Source organism: Haemaphysalis longicornis, unplaced genomic scaffold, assembly GCF_048455015.1.
Source record: "Haemaphysalis longicornis isolate Haplotype H1 unplaced genomic scaffold, Haemaphysalis longicornis Haplotype H1 scaffold_5, whole genome shotgun sequence".
NCBI lineage: Eukaryota > Metazoa > Arthropoda > Arachnida > Ixodida > Ixodidae > Haemaphysalis > Haemaphysalis longicornis.
Genome location: NW_027526385.1, coordinates 78,980,475 through 78,996,704, shown reverse-complemented (window position 1 = coordinate 78,996,704; position 16,230 = coordinate 78,980,475). Strand labels below are relative to the sequence as shown.

The window sequence follows — 16,230 nt, the reverse complement described above, 5'->3', positions numbered from 1 at the left end:
ATCTCCGCGTAGCGTGCTTAGCCAGTGAGATGCGGCTGCCGTGAGAAATTTCCGACGGTAATTCTCATGGTTGCCGGGATAATAGACACTACCCTGATCTATATCTCTGTGGAAATAGCATTGGGATTTACACCTATGATTCTTAAAGGAGCCATGAAGAGAAAACAAAAGTTCGTTTTATTCGAAAGATTAGGTGTTTCATAGTACCCTAAGCGCTTTCCCGGAAGAAAATGATGCTTTATTCACTGAGAAATAAGGCAATTTAAGCCAAAATTTTAAATCTCCCGCTAAATTGCACATTTCGTGACGTGAACAATGGCGTCATACGAGCCGGTCCATGAAACAGATACTTAGTATGTCGACTCCATATAGCACCCACACGCGGGAACCTAAAGCCTTCTCGTTGAAAACGATGTACTATACCACAAGGCTAGAGTGGCAGTTGCAAACACAGCTTTGTGGCGAATATTTATCCCATGGGATCTCCGCGTAGCGTGCTTAGCCAGTGAGATGCGACTGCCGTGAGAAATTTCCGACGGTAATTCTCATGGTTACCGGGATAATAGACACTACCCTGATCTATATCTCTGGAGAAATAGCATTGGGATTTACACCTATGATTCTTAAAGGAGCCATGAAGAGAAAACAAAAGTTTGTTTTATTCGAAAGATTAGGTGTTTCATAGTACCCTAAGCGCTTTCCCGGAAGAAAATGATGCTTTATTCACTGAGAAATAAGGCAATTTAAGCCAAAATTTTAAATCTCCCGCTAAATTGCACATTTCGTGACGTGAACAATGGCGTCATACGAGCCGGTCCATGAAACAGATATTTTGTATGTCGACTCCATATAGCACCCACACGCGGGAATCAAACAGGAACTAGAACTAGTGCCTAAACCGAGACGGCGACCATTTTAAAAATACTAGTAAAACCTAGTGCACCCGCACCCCTAGTCATGGAATCGCCTGATCCGGAGAACAAAACTCTCGCCGAGAAGCTCGGGCTTGCATTTAACAACCTCACACCACTTGAACGCTGAATACTTCTAAGTGCACGAGCGGTAGGAGTTCTGGGATACGCGGATGGACCGGAAAGCGACCATTCCGCGATAGCCACAACAGACGAACGACGAGCCGTCGGCACCGCTGCCTCGTCAGCCGCGTCGTGACGGACGAATAGAGACTGGTACGTATGTGCCGTATTTTTATTACGGTTAATAATAGTTCAATTTCAGTAGCAGTATCGCTTATGCCAGTTGGCCGGTGTCGTGTATGGAAAGCCGTTCGCGCGAGCTCTCTGCTTCGACCAGAAAGATACGAGCGTCAATGCGCGGTGTGTACGGCATTTTTTTCCCCCAAGGTCAGAGCGCTTTGACGGCGATTTGACGAAGTCGGCGACGAGCGCCAGCATGTTCCAGAAGTGAGCTAACGTAAGAGTCCCTGCCGTAATCACTTCCTCGGAAATGAAGCGAGCACACTCGTACTTCCTTTAGCTCCCTTTCTCCTCCGTTTGCAAAGTTCACAAAACGTTGCCACTTGCTTCGCCGAGGTTCGTCGTTGGGCAGCACATGAAAGGAGATCTCCTCACCGGCGGGGATGTCGCACTCCCTCGACGATTTGCCCGTACTACATGGGCATTTCGAAACGTAGCAACGAAATTTCATTGTAAAGTACTCGAACAAACTGAAGTTTTCAGTGGTTGTAAACTGGAAACGAGCTCCTAACAATAGCAGCAAACCAACACCATTCCTAAACTTCGACGACTGTCACTATCTCGTCGCTGCTTGCTGTTTCTTACTCCCCTCGTTTCTATTTTTACCTTTGCTGGTTGCCGATATGACGGCCAACCTCCTGTGAAGGGATTACGATACGAGCAAGGTCGCGGCTGTGCATGCTGGGACGGTTCGTTGGCCCTGAAGAGCCTCGAACCCGAAAATTCGTCTGCGCGACGGTGGCGACGGCGAGATGTCGAGTTCGGCTGGCGGTAGTTTCGTACGCATTGGCGTACACGCTTGCGTGTTTATTCGGAACTTCAACCGTTTACTCCACCGTTCTTAGTGTCATAAAAGGAATGTGCAGTATGTTTAACGGGCATATAGCTCACTATGCAAACTGGTAAGCCCTGCCTAACGTGCGTTTGCTTTTGCCGGCCTTCGCCAATCGCAGAGCATTCTCGTGTGACATCATAGGTTCTGTTGCGGGAAATGAGCTGGTGGGTCGCATGGTCATTCCATTTTTTCCTAATTATGTAGCTTATTTGAGCGAAGTCTGTGTTAAAAGTGGTGTCAGTATGGTTCTAACAAGGCAATCTTTCGAATGAACCAAACTTGTGTTTTCTCTTCATGGCTCCTTTAAAAAGGGAGACCTAGGGGGATGCCCGGAGGGGAAGAGATCAGACCCCTTGGAACATGGCAAAGGTGGTAAGATTGATTGCTTCCTATGTGCGCCAGGTAGTGCTATCCTCGGGGGCGATTTTGGGGAGGGAGTTGTATTCTTCCCCCTTCGGGATCCTCCACTGTTCCTTATCCTACTCATTTACGGCTCAACGCTGACAAGAGACTACCTCATCTTTTTCATGTGACCAGAGCGGAAAGGGAGTGTTGGGTTCTGGCTGTCTCGTTGCACGTTTCCTTTCTGCTTACAATGCAACTGGAGGTGGTTCCAAAATACGATTTGAGCGCGAAAAATGGAGAAGGCAGCCATTGAGGTTTCTGTTTTCTAGAAGGAGGACGAGGATATGAATGGCATGGGACGTGGACTCGTTGAAAAAAACAAAAACAAACATGACGACGAAGCGCCGAAACGAAGATGCGAACAAAGGCTAGAACACAAAGAAAAAATATGCCGTGTGAAGCCTTTGTTGTCAAGTCTTCATCTATGACCTTCCTTCTCCGAGATATTTTTCGCTATTAGCTGGTATCAACCCGCTAGGTTACGACCACATTCGTTGCAGCGCTAGACTTAGCAATGCCAAGCCACAAGGCGCACTGCGGTGGAAACGAAGCCCCCCACCGCCCCTCGTCTCGGTTCAGCCCCTGAATGAGGCTCTCGCCTACTCTGTTCGCCAGCGCCCATGAAGCGGGAGTGGGCGGCTTTCTTACCGGCCATGTCGAAGTTGTCCGTAGCAGAGTCCTCGCGTCGCAGCAGAACAGCGATAGCAACGATGATGATGATGATGATGGGGAGACCACGAGCATCACGAGGGAGCTTGCGAAAAAGTTTGGAGATCAACCAGCGGGTGTTTCATATACTTCTAGGGAATCCCCGAGAAGCGCCAGAGGTCGTACTTCACAACGAAAGTCGAATAAAATTGGTGGCGCACCAGCGAACTACGGCCATCCGCCCGTCTGAATTATAGAGGTAACACTGATGAAGACGGTGGCAGATGTCGAATTTCAATCTCTTCATTTTCCGTTGAAGGAGAGACCGGCTTGTCATATCCGCGAGTGCGGTTAGTTTGATCCGATAGACTGACAAAATGTTTTCTTTTAGCTCTGCCATAGTTTAGTCTAATAGGTTTCCATTATTTAACAAAATATTTCTTGGCCAATCCGCTTAAGTGGGTACGCCTCAGTTTCCATGGGTCACCACAACCACCACGGACGGAAGTGGCGAACCAGTCGAGGGCATCATAATAATCATCATATCATCATAATCAGTGGCCGATTTGAGTCTACTGCAGGGCCAAGGCCTAGTTCACATGAACAGAACTCTGTTGATAGTGGTGGTGTCGGTAAAAGTTTATTGCGCCGTAAAGTTGTAACAATTCCCTAGTCTAGTTATCGAAGTGATTACCCAACGACCGACACACTGGGTGCTAGAAGTTGCTGGACGTGCATGTAGTCGGTGTTGATAAACTTTACCTACAGCTAAAGCAGAGGGAGATAGGGAGGAAAGCGCACTAGGTCTGGGTGGTTACAGTCAAACCCGAATATAACGAACTAAGATAGAGCCAATTTATTTTATAGTGAAGAATCAAAGTTATTCAGCCATAATGCATGTGAAATATATTTTTATAACGAATTAAACATTGGATACTACTGAACTCTGAACGCGCTATCGGACACCAAACGCCGCCGACGTGCTTTTGCGCCGGCTGTGACTAGCCTCCGGGGCGCCGCGCTGTGACGTTGCGTGACAACGAGCCCGCTGGATTTCGAAATTGTTGCTGAGGTGATGGCGTCTAGTGTTGGGGCCATCGACAAGCCGCCGCCGGCATAGAGTTTTATACTAATATATACTAGAGGAAAATCTGGCGCCAGTGTGTTGGCGAGTCGCGCTTTAGCGAGCGCACCGTCATGTACGGGGCACACACGTTCCACTTGTCCTTGGCATGGCTCATGATGGCTCATGAACAGGCTGGAAAGTTGACTCTGGCTGCAAAAAAGCAGCAATATATTAGACTAGAAGGTTAATAAAATTGGTTTTATTATTAGAAAATTGAAGCTTCAAAAAGCTTTATTTGTGAGGAAATATTTAGAAGCTTCATGAAAAATGAACAATAAAAAGATGTCACCCGTTTTTGTTGATTTTGGCTTCGAGACAAAAAGAAGAAAAAATTCACGCATCTCCACGAAGTGAATAATGACGAATGGGCGAAGCACTGTGAATCGTTCTTACCCCGTAAATCACCCGTGACATTGCCCACTCGCGCATGTAAATGAGCGACCACGCGTGTGTACAGTATATACTCCGGGGTAGCTTGTTGTCTGCGCAGACGTTGAGCCGCCGCATGCCGCGCCTTACGTTCGTTTTCATCCATGGCAGAAAGAGAATGTGTGGTTTGGAACGCGCTTACACACGCATTTGCACCACAGCGCTCTCTCTCTCTCTCTCTCTCTCTCTCTCTCTCTCTCTCTCTCTCTCTCTCTCTCTCTCTCTCTAACCTTTTGTGAACCTTTTGTTTTCTTCGTGTTAACCTTTTGTGATCCTTTTGTTCACAGATGTTTCGATTTACACGGTGCTGCGCCGTGAGCACCGTGTAAAGGTAAATTTTACACGGTGCTGCGCCGTGCACCGTGTAAATTAAGGTGCTTCGCCCCTAAAAGAAGCCTGGTCGCTAGCCAAGCCAAATAGACGAGGAACGTCACTAGCTGCAATGGCGGCGCCCACGGCAGCCGGTGATTACAGCGCCAGATTTCCCTCTGTTATAGATTAGTATGAAACTCTATGGCCGCCGGCAGGCGATAGCCCTCGCCGGACGTTGCAAGAAGCCATTTATGCTACGGTTGTGCTGCGGCGAAATACAGGGGAGTGGGCTTCATGTCGCGTGTCGCGAATGCGATTCTCATTGGAGGCTAAAACCACTGCTAACTGCAAAGACGTGTACATTTCTCTGCAACACATTTCTTTTAGAGAAAATTACTATTCATGTTGCCTGGCATGGTCTTTCTTATATTGTCGAGTTTTCAATCAACTGTTCCCATTGTTTACAACGAATCTGACATTGAAGTTTGTTAAAAGCGGGTTCGGTTAAATGGAACTACTTCGCATAGCGAACGCACGACGTTGAATCACGCTGCTTCTTGTAACCCGGTCTGACTGTGTAAGAGCAAAAATAAAAGCCAAATTTTGTTTATGTTAAAAAAAAAAATTAGAGCTCAGTGCTGGCTTGGTGGGCAATTCTTGTGTGCCTTAATAATCGTAAACTAATTTAGTCATTGAACCTACTGATCGGGCCTTGAACAGGAACAAAAGAAAATATGGCGATAATTGTTTAATGGAAGCAAATGACTGCTATATAAAATGTTTGGAATTTTCAATGGACATGCTTCTCAAACTCCTGAGGTTCCAAGTGTCTTTGAAGCATGCATTGTTCACAGCACAAAGCGCTCCTGTGTGTGCGATTGTCTCCTTTTTTGTTTGCGTGCTCACTTCTTACTTGGGCGCACCTGTTTTACCGCGAAAAATATCTCAAAAGTTCCCTCTTTGTGACCGGTGTCGGTCACGTCTACGCTCGCACCGCCGTCTCTTCGCCTTCGTTCCAAGTGCTTCGGTGCCTAATTTCCAATTTTGGGAGCAGAAATTTGTGTTCAAGAATGGTTGCTATCCTTGCATTTGATAGGCCGCTCCCAGATTCATGGTACGGGTGCCAAGGAAGAATCGCCAGGTAGTGGTGGATTTTCTGATGGCGAGGGTGGGACGGAAGGGAGGAGATATCACGCCACGAACGCTGGGCAGAGTCTTCTCTGAGGTCCAGCTGGACGACGCCAGACGCTCGTCACAAGGCGCACGCTCACTTGCGCTCGGTATTATTTTGTCGTGTTTTTTTGTGAGCTCCGCACCTGGCGCCAGCACCCGCGCAAGCCTGGACGACGCCGGACGCTGCCCACGAGGCGCATGCTTACGCGCACTCGATATTTCTTGGTATTTTTTGCGAACACCTCCGGACCAAGTTACCTCTTTACGGCTACGTTGTTCTAACACCTCTGCTGTTCCCGGCCGCGGCGGCCGCTTTTCTGATGGAGGCGAAAAGCAAAAACGCCCGTGTGTACGAGATTTCGGCGCACGATAAAGATCCCCAGGTGGTCAAAATTAATCCGGAGCCCTCCACTACGGCGCGCCTCATCGCCTGCGCCGCGTCGGCGCGTTAAACCCTACAATCAATCAATCAACACCTCTGCTGTTAAAACTACGTAGCAGTAAACAAGCTAAGCATCTCCAGGCTTTCGCGTTCAAAGCACATATTTAGGCGTCCGAGCAGTTTTTTTCGCATGAAAACCCTTAAAAATTTCTACGTTTCAAAGACAAGCGTTTTAACTTGTAGAAAGTTATTTGAACTCGGTTCGGGCCTCAGACGGGGCGCCCTCTTTTCTGATGGAGGCGAAAAATAAATACGCTCGTGTGTACGAGATGTCGGCGCACGTTTAAGATCCCCAGGTGGTGAAAACTAATCCGGAGCCCTCCGCTACGGCGCGCCTTATCCCCTGCTTTGCATCGGCGCGTTAAACCCTACAACCAATTAATTTGAAGGAACCGGTGACTTATCGGAAAGGGCCGATGTTTATGCACAGAACATCAAAGAGTCTCAGTGTTTCCACAAGTAAAACAGAGGAATCAGACCATCAAAACTACAAGCATTCAGTTATTCATTCAGCCTTTCAGCCGAATTCAGCCTCATTCAGCGCTACGCAGAAGCATTCAGCCCCATGCACGCAAAAAGCGAACGTCTCCTGTCGGCTCGGGGCACGTGAGCATGGCAGACGACGATGGAAGTTCAGCCGTGGTGTTCTCTTTGCCTTCACCGCTCTTACGGTACAAAGCGACGACACCTAGGGCCCACTTTTCAACCGCGTTGGCCGTGTCCACGAGATTTTCCACAAGCTTTGCGAAGCCCTTTTGGACCAGGAATTGGCCCACTTCGTACGTGTGCAGCCTTGCGTTCTCTTAGCGACACTTTGCGTACAGGTTGGCGTCACAGATGCATCCATCCGACGCGACATAGAAGATAGCTTCGATGCTTGTACCCGCTGCCACAGCTTCTTCAAGTCGAAACGGAAACTCGCGGCTGTTGGCTTCACACTGCGTATACAACATTCGATCGCCTTCTGTGGTGCTGCCTCCGCTTCTACATCGATGCTGTGCAGGCAACCGGATCGCACGATGTCAGCGCGGCCGCTATCCACATACAGCACTGCAACCATGAACGGTGTGCCACTGGGATTCCTGTGCACCTCTGCCACTAGCGCTCGAAGGGCCAATCTCCGGTTGCTGTCCTGGCAAACCATCCAGTACATGCCTATGAAAGCTTCGCGGACGCGGTGGTTGCTCGGGGAGATGCAGAAATCCTCGTGGTCCTCTGCATCGCACATTCCAGACTTCTTGCACCACCGGGTACTTGCCGGATATAATATACTTGCCGGGCTGCGGTAGCGTGCCAAGCGGACGGGAACCCGCACTCCGTTGGGGAGTTTCGCAGGTTCGCTTATAACTGGGGATCCCCTGTGAATATGCAGCTCGGCGCACGATGCCATTTCGAAGCTTCGGTAGGAAGGGTGACCCAGCGGATTCCGTGCAGAGGCGAGAAGGGTGGAGCAGACTTGGAGCGATCGATTCCGAAAGGTAGGTGGGAGGGCTGCGCGAAGTGCGCGAGGTGAGGCCCGCAGGTAAGCCGTTCGATGATGATGATTCACATGCACAGATTTCTCCATACCCGCCCTAGAAGAGCCACTATCACTGATTTAGTAAACAAAATTTTCAGAATATATACCAATTTGCACTTCGTGTGTTTCTTGAGATGATCTTTAATTTTTGGGCAGTTCATGGTTTTAATCTTGTCGGATTTCATTTCGGGCCCTTTCTTTTACTGACAAGTAAATATTTTGAAGTCCCTTTCAGTGATTTAGCCATGGCCAATCTCCTCTCGTGTGCATAAGTCGAAAACAGCGAGGGAATCACCATCGTGATCGGCATCATTTCATGCATCATTGAAGCAGCTACGGAACGATGGCTGTTATTTCAGTTGGGCGAAGCCTGGGACAGTTGGGCGAAGCCTGGGCGAAGCCTGGAGTGGCTGCGCGCTTTGCCACTCTCCTTGTGCGCAGTGAGGCCCTTTGGAGTATGCGTGAAAGGATATCGGCCATGAAGATGATGCCCTAGATGTTTTTGTCTTATTCCCACGGGAAGAGATTGCCCATGTCGAATTTCATTTCACCCCCTTCCTTTTCCTGACAATAAATAAATCCTTTAAACGTCAGTTCAGTTGCGTAGCCATGGCCAGTTTCCTCTCGTTGGTATAAGACAAAAATGTTGCTGGCATCATCATCATGAAGAAGGGCTTGCGTTCGGTCTAGTTCGTATTCCATAACGTTCATCTTAAGCGCACAAAAAACACACGGACACATCAGGCAAGGACAAGCACTCATCATAATCATCATAAACGTCGTGATCATCATTTATCATCATGATCATCATCCCTTCCCGCATACTCCAGTGAGCCTCACTGCGCACAAGGCGAGTGGCAAAATGCGTAGCGCGTGCGCCTCATTCATGGCTTTGCCCAAAAGGAAATAACAGCCAACCAACGTTGCGTAGTGACATCAATGATCAGCGCCTGCTGCGGTTGAGGAGTTGAGGGTGGAAAAGTTCAAGTGTTCTTGGACTTATGCACACCTCCCCATTTCTTTTCGCAATAAACACATTTACTTTCTCTCTCTCTCTGTCTCCAGTGGGGAGGCATCTCCTGCGCAACGAAAAGGACTCAGGTTCCACCCCTGTTTCGCTTATCTGTACTTTTTACTAGCTCAGAAGAGGTTTCACACAGACAGAAGCGATGTTTAGTTTGCCAGTATAGAAGTGGTTTCGCGCTAACACCTGACAGCCTTCAGACCACACATGTCGCCAAGGGGTGACTCGAGTGGCCCTTCGTCTGATGACAGTGCGCACCTCGGCGCCGCCGGTGGGCAAAAGTGTTAAAAGCATCATGGTACCTTAAGAGTACGGGCTCAAGCGGGAATCTCAGGCAATTGCAAAGCTCACGCACTTGCGCAACAAGCCACAAGGAACACATCAACAGAGAAAAGCTGCATCACTCGGGCTCACATCTTCTCTTCTGAGCATGGACATCCTCCTGAGCTCTCTTCGGTCATAGTTCCATCATCTGCATCTCAGGATGAGCAGACGGAGGAGAACTGTGAAAACACGGCGGAGGAACCTTCACCTACTTCGGGCTCGGAATTCTACACCTGCCGCAAGGTGGAAAGGAAGTTGCAACTACGAGTGGCTCTAGGAGACTTCGTCGAGAACTCTGGCCTTCACCATTTCCTTTAATTTCATACCACATTGGATGTATCATACTTTTCCCATTATCTACCATTACTCCCCTTACCTAATCCCTCACCCATTACCTAATCCCTCTCCCATTACCTAATCTCTCTCCCCTAGACACGAAAATTCGCTAAAGCATAACATGACGTCTTTGAATCCAGTGTACATAAAATAAATACGTGTTACCACCACCCAGGCTAGTTTACAGAGACTGCACTGGCGTGCGTACGAGGAGCGGCAGGAGCCAGTAGCCCCACCCTCAAATTTAAATACCACTAGGTGAGTAAACAGACGAGCCCGATAACTTAGTCTTTCATAATTTATTGCAACCGATAAATATTTTGGGGTTCAAACTGCGCCCCTAATAAATGCAGCTTCGGCGTATGCTCACACGCACCACCACGATGCGCCATTTTAAAATTTTCTTGATGTAAGAAATCAACAAAACAAACGAAAAGCTGTGCACAGCACGGAAGCATCATGAAGCGTTTTATGTGAATAGATCTGGACTAATTCCTCGCATCAGCGTTTAATATTTCTCATGTTTTGTTGCCATTTTTTGTGTTAGGGCTAAATACTTAAGTGCCCCAATCTGTGAACAAGCGCCATTGCGGTTATTCTTGTAGCTGTAGTTGCATGGTCAAGAAAATGACCGCGATGTAAGTAAACAGTAAATAAATAGAAAACCTTAAGGTCAGTTAAGTGTGCTCGCGTGTTTTGAACCAGAAAGCCTGTCGATGCTTATTAACGACTTGTTTACTGCTAAATCTTATTTGCATCGCTTTCTTCCCTTTCGCTTATTTTACTCATGGCACGAATTACATCAACCGGCTTCTTTCCTGTCACACTGTGCACGCTTATCTTTCTTAGCTTTTATTTCTTCGTCCTAATTCGCTAATAACGCCAGAAAGCTGACTCTGGCGCACGCTACGGCTTGACTACAATCACGATTCTCCATGGCTGGAGGGCGCGTGTTCTTCCCACATGCCGTCATGTTCAGAAGAGGACGGACAACTGGGCTAGTTGGTAGCTGTCCGCACTCTCAACACAGGGATGAAGGAAGAAAGGGCGCTAACTCGCAAATATTGGTTAAATGAAAGGACACGCAAATATATACTGACTACGAATCATATGATGCGTTAATTTCGCCAGCGGTAAAAACTATGAAAGCGACTTTTTCAGGGAAGATACACCATCGGAGGTACACATGGCTGGCAAACGGCAAGTGCGTTGAAGAAGGAAAAATGAAAGAATAAACAATCGCTTAATCCGCAATAAGTGGCACACGTAAGAACATTACTTGTGAGGGTGAAGAAACACATCGATAGCCCCACCTCTTTATGTGAAACGTTTCTATTCAATCTCTAGTGGTTTTATCCCGATGTCTTGACACGACTGCGCATCGCAAAAGATGAGTGAACATCCATGCGTGTTACAATGCTCCCATAATTTGGCGCTCTGCTTTGACATCTTCACTGTATTGATGTTCATGCAAACGAATGTTTCGGCATCACCCGCCTTGGCCTGCTCTAACACTGTTAAAATGGGGATCGGTGTTGCTTCTTTGCGGGCACCCCTGACAAAATCGTGCTCGGATAAATTAGTGACTAGTTTAACAAGCCAACTAGAAAGACTAAATATGACTGGATTCGAACATAGGTCATTTGCAAGGTAATTAGCAAGTTAATAAAAGGGCGAAATCAGAGGTGGGGGTCGAGTAAAGGAAAACGAAAAGAAGTATAAAAACCTGTCGTCATTGAGTATGTACACATGAGGTTACATCGTATAAAAACGTTGCTACCTGGTATAGAGATGGGCGTCATCTTCTCGCCCCCAAACAAACTGACCATATTATGTGGCAAAATAAGTGTTATCTGTCGGTGCGAAATGCTCAAGAAAACAACGGTGCCAAGTGCAACATACCTCCCCTTTTGTTTGTTGTGCTACTGGTGGTATTTTTAAGATACCGTTGTCGTGTGGCCACACTTACATAGGCCAAACTAGGCGTAGGCCAAACTAGACATACGGTTTCAGTAACACCAAAACACTGCAAAATTAAAGCAAAGCTCCATGTTATGGGAACATTGCACCACGCATGATAGTTCACCCATCTTTTGCGATGCAACAGTTCTGTCAAGACATCTGGTGAAAACACTAGATATTACAAGCATTTAACATAAAGAAGTGCGGCTATCGATGTGTTAGCGATGTGTCGCACTACCAGCTGGTCGTGCACGGCTGGTAGTGCACGACCAGCCGTGCACTACCCGCAGACGACTCGTGTGCGGCCAGTCGTCGGTTTCCCCGTTACATGTGTGTGCTCTTTCCATCTGCTCCCATTCTCAGTAACCAGGTAACAATTGAAAAAGAGTTGAAAATGTATCTATTTTAAACGTAAAACTCGTAGTAAAAGCGAATGCTTGTTGGCTTCTAAAACGCGTATCTAAGAAAATTTCCAGCATGCACTTGCTGCCACAAAGGCTGTATTTAGGGACAAACAGGTAGGTGCAGGCGTCCTTTCCGAATATCTGGGGCAGTTATTTTTGTTCGCATTTTAAACCACTCTTCGTTCACAATACTTGGGAATGGATTTTTTTTAATGCCTGTCCAAATTTCGTATAATTGCTGGTGTAATTCTCCCCCGACATTCTTTCACCAGGCTCGAGCGTGTAGTCCTTCAAGCGTCATTTGTTTAAGGTGTGTTCCTAGACACACGAAAATTTACCCGAATGAAGCGACTAGTCATCTCGCATGTGTTACCTTTAAACAGCCCTATCGTTGCTCGCCACCCTCCTCCCAGCCCGCGTGACGTTGGCAAGACTTAGTCGGCACAGCGGGCTGCAAAACTTTCCGAATGCCTCTGACGACCAGCTTGGCGTCCCCGTGTCGTTAACTGACGACACTCTCTGTCTCAGCTCCAGTGTTCTTGCAAGCATCCATTCGCTTGATAGCGACTGTACGATGTGGTACGCTCTCGCTGCCGCGTATGAGCTTTCACGTTTCCCCTATTTCGCTCTGGTTTGACGCATGACATCCTGTGCTGCCGCAAGTAGTTCTTGGCCACTTCTTTCTCGCCTGCTAACGGTGTTTTCGTGCTCACGAGCGACACATCATAATACTTGCTACTCTTCGAATTTTTATCGATGCCTAATTCACTGAATAAGCCGGTGTTCGCGTATTCGTGATTGGCACCCTGGTGGGCGTCGATGGTTCTTTTAACCAAGCTCGTGTAGGTAGTTTGGTCTAGTTTGCATAAATAGGTTGCGGCTTCTTATCTTGCTGCTTACTTTCCTGATATATTGCCGTTTGTTTAGAAATCACTACACACCATGAATTATCTTTGACTTCATTTCGCACCGCATGTTGTACATTATGCATGCTTGTATAGACATTTCTAAACCCATGCATTCAGTACCCGTAAAAAATTTCGTGCACTTTTGCATCCAAACGAAAGACACATAATTGGTGACGACCAATCGCTCTTGCCGCCCGACGAGAACGAATGAAATCGCTTTTGGTAGCACCATTCGCAAGTGTAAATGAATCTTAATATGGTAAGAATAGAAGACATTAGTATAAATATTAACAAGAATAAGACTAGTTTTCTGATAAATTGTTTTGTATATGTGAGGGGTGACAGATTTTATGGGCTCCGGTTGCAAGTCTACGCAGGAACGTCACTTATGGTGGGTTTGGTACTCAGTTCGTAGATGCTCCGAATGTCAGCCCCTGCAATCGCATGGGTGCCGTTGTTCCGACCGGCGCCCCGGTCGCGCTCCACGTCCAGTTCGGGAGCCGCGCTTCAGTCCTCTTGATTGGGCCACATCGCCTCGCGTAGGGAGAAAATCAGGGCGACGAACGCCGCCACCGCCAGCGTCACCCCGACGGCCGCGACTTGCACGAACCACGTCGTGGGCCTGCGGAGAGACACTAAGCTGGGTTGCAAAATTTTCGCCGGTATACTTTGGGCAAGTGCTCTAGGTACGCCACGTGGTAGAGTCGCACCTGTATTAGTGTCCGGGCCTGAAGTCTATTTACCAAGATAACAGGCGCAAATATGCCAAACAAGCAAAAAGCAGCAATGTTACGCAAGACACAAGTAGCCGGGCATGCTGGCCGCAGTGACGCTTTATTTGATGCCTATTGTTGCTCAGGAACCTTAAAAAATTAAGGAATACAGGGCAGCACGTAATTCCGTGTGCTAAATAAATATTGTTTACTCGTTTCAACTCGCATCGAACCCGGGTGGCTCAATGAACAGGTAACCGAAATTGAGTAGTTTAGTTGTTATTATATATGATAGCAACATAAACTTTAAGTCACTCTCTTCACGTTAACCATAAATCATGGTGGTCCGGGTAGCTCTCGCGTTCAAGTGATATATGGGCAGCCAGTGCCCAGTGCTTCCCAGTGCCTAGTGTTTCACAGTTCCCAGTGCGTCCCAGTGTCCGTCCTAATGAACCAAATTTTTTTCTGACTTCATCTTTGCGATTTCGGAAGTCCTTTCAGATCATAAAAACTTCTTCCACGCTTAAGGAAAATAATAAAGTTTTCGGCATCAACGGGTTAATAAAGGCTACCGAGTAAGATGCTACGTCAGACGCGTGGTGCCACTCTACTAACGAAGAGCTTTGATTTAAAAGGGGCCTAAAAATGCCCTCCGCTGACATATAGATATTCAGTCGAGAATAAATGAAATGCGAACAAAAAAAAGGGAACCACAGCACGCAAAATGCAAAAATACTGTTTGAATGCCACATGAGGAAAGCTACTTGTATCTTAACTTGGTTACTGTAATTAAGTCACACGTCAATTTGACATATGCATGGTGAAAAATCGCACAATTTGTGGTTTCCAGTTGATACTTTGGTTACCGCGTTTCATTTGACTGTAACTGTACATATTACCAAATAAAGGAATACATTAGTAATCAACTGCTTCAATGAATCGGCAAAGCGATGCGTGTTAACTGCAAAATTGATAATCAAAAACCACGGATTGTCGACGCAGCGTGTTTGCTCCCCTCTCCACCATTCTCCTCGCTGTGTGCGGCGCTTGAGTTCCCTCCCATGATGCCTTGCTCCTCAGCGGTGAAGTCTCCACCAATTTCCGTTTTTGCACTCCGCTGGCTACCGTGTGTTACGCCAGCACTGGTCTTTGGGACAATATTTTTTTAGTTATCACCTCTTGGATGCTGACAAAACGACGGTAGTGAGTGCTCGCAGTACGGAACGTTCGACGAGGCTAACGTTCTATTTCCGAAATGTGCTGCTGCTGGTTTCGCTTACATAACCAACGTAGCCCAGTTAAGCCAAAGCCCTTTTCTTAAATTTTCATTGCGCTAATCGATACACCACTCTGTTCAGAAAAGCAAACGAAAGACCTGGGGTGGGATCCTAAGAACCCACACCACGCCGAAAGGTTGCAAGAAAGCATTCTGATCCGGAATCGCCATTGTCCCCGGGGCGATGCGGCGACGAGGTGAATTGGTGAGTATGAAAAAGCAAAAAAAAAAAAAAAACGGCGCGCTTGCTTTTGTCGTTCGGCCTGCTTCGGGTCTGCGGTTGTAGACGTGAACAGCGCACCCGGAATTTCGCAGCTAAAACAATGCTGGATACTCGTATTCTCAAACACATGAATCACGCAGAGAAAAACACCGTCCACACGAACGTTATTGCCAGCACCACGCCGCAAACAACGTTTCGCGTCGCGAAACGCGCTGCCCGCGCGGCGGAGTGCGACCTCAAATATGGCGTCGCCGCCGCCACGCAGGTAGCGCCGCCGCGCGGTCCAAGGCTTTGTGAATACACCCTATAGCTTTCTTTGCGCTAAACAAAAGGGAATATGTATGACAGGCGCCAGCGTGTCACGAGTTTCGAACGCTTGGCTTTCGAAACCTCAGGGGTACGCCGTGAACGACAGCGTTACCCCGGGACGCCGCCTTGATGCTCTATAAACTTGGGTCGAGCGAGCGGCGAGCTAGGACGACAAGCTCCTAAAAAAAGTGCTCTGCACTTAAAGGAGCCATGAAGACAACACACAAGTTGGGTTTATTATAAAGACTGCTTAGTCCCGATAACAATGATACTAATATCATCGCAATCTCCGAAAAAATAACGGAGATATTAAAGAAAACGTGTGAAGCAGTCGGAACCCTAGACAATTTCCCGCAACTTTTCTATGACGTCACAGAACCTTGTCTGAGCGATTTGCGGCCGCCTAACTGACCTGCCGCGGCGACACATGACTGGACTAATTTCAGGGACCTTAGACTGGACGCCTGTAATTGGGCCTGTAGTTCCATTTGACCGCATCACTTGAATGTTAACGTGCAGTTAACGCACTAAAAATTATGTTTTATTGTTGGCTCGTATGACGTCATTCTTGCTCATAACACGTCACTGTGGCGCAAAATTTGAAAGTTTATAAATACTTCTTGCTTTTTTTTTTCGTTAAAAAGACAT

General features: G+C 47.4%; 1 protein-coding gene across 1 annotated transcript in view; it reads left to right on the top strand.

The window, feature by feature from the left end:
• LOC144138484 (uncharacterized) overlaps positions 1–16,230 on the top strand; it is a 248,922-nt gene that overhangs the window by 181,289 nt on the left and 51,403 nt on the right. The gene's annotated exons all lie outside the window — the stretch shown is intronic.